Source organism: Orycteropus afer, unplaced genomic scaffold, assembly GCF_000298275.1.
Source record: "Orycteropus afer afer isolate SDZICR_OR568_19922 unplaced genomic scaffold, OryAfe1.0 scaffold00027, whole genome shotgun sequence".
Taxonomy (NCBI): Eukaryota; Metazoa; Chordata; class Mammalia; order Tubulidentata; family Orycteropodidae; genus Orycteropus; species Orycteropus afer.
The window spans coordinates 944,119-944,861 of record NW_006921614.1 but is presented as its reverse complement, the minus strand read 5'-3'; the positions used below and the strand labels follow the sequence as shown (position 1 = coordinate 944,861).

The 743-nt window shown below is 34.3% G+C and overlaps 1 pseudogene; it reads right to left on the bottom strand.

Moving 5' to 3' along the window:
• Window positions 1-136: 136 nt before the first annotated feature.
• On the bottom strand, window positions 137-259 carry LOC122149507 (annotated as a pseudogene).
• Window positions 260-743: the final 484 nt, after the last annotated feature.

Below are 743 nucleotides of genomic sequence, written 5' to 3'. Positions count from 1 at the left end.
CAGTACTGTATGTGCAAAAGGGTTCATATTTGTTGTCTGTACCTCCCATGTACCTCTCTATGTCTTTCTCACCCTCAGTGGTGCCCTATTGGTCACTCACATTGGGTACATTGCCCTTCTCTTCACCCAAATAAAAAAAAATATGGAACATTGCATGAATTTGCATGTCATCCTTGCCCAGGGGCCATGCTAATCTTCTCTGTATCATTTATATAGCTATATTTTTACTCCTTCATCTATGCATCCAATATGAAAAAAACATGAGGGATTCTAATAATACCTGAAATTTCCAAGGAACAATCGAAATAAACAATATTTTAAAAGAAGTTTAATCATTCTAATGTGATATGAGATGATCTGTGATTTCTCCCAGTGACAGTCACAGTACTGCTAATACTGTTGTGATTTGTTGCCTTCATTCATAATTGCTGACAGTACTAAGTCTCAGTTAAAGGGTAGTGAAAATACAGATACAAATTTACTCTTTTCTTCATGTAAATCATGAACCTCAGATTAACAATCTCTGATAGTCTGATTTAGTACCTGGCTCTGCTCAACACAAGTTCAATATTTCCTTCTGAAACAAAGAGAAAGCAAATTAAGCATCAGATTCATTTTTAAGAAATGATCAGAAGTGTCAAATTACCAGTTTTGTAGAATTTAGGGGCTATACTTTGAAAGCTGTGACAACCAATGTAAGTTAATTCTACTATGGAAGGATTGCAGTTTTTTTTTTTTTTTTT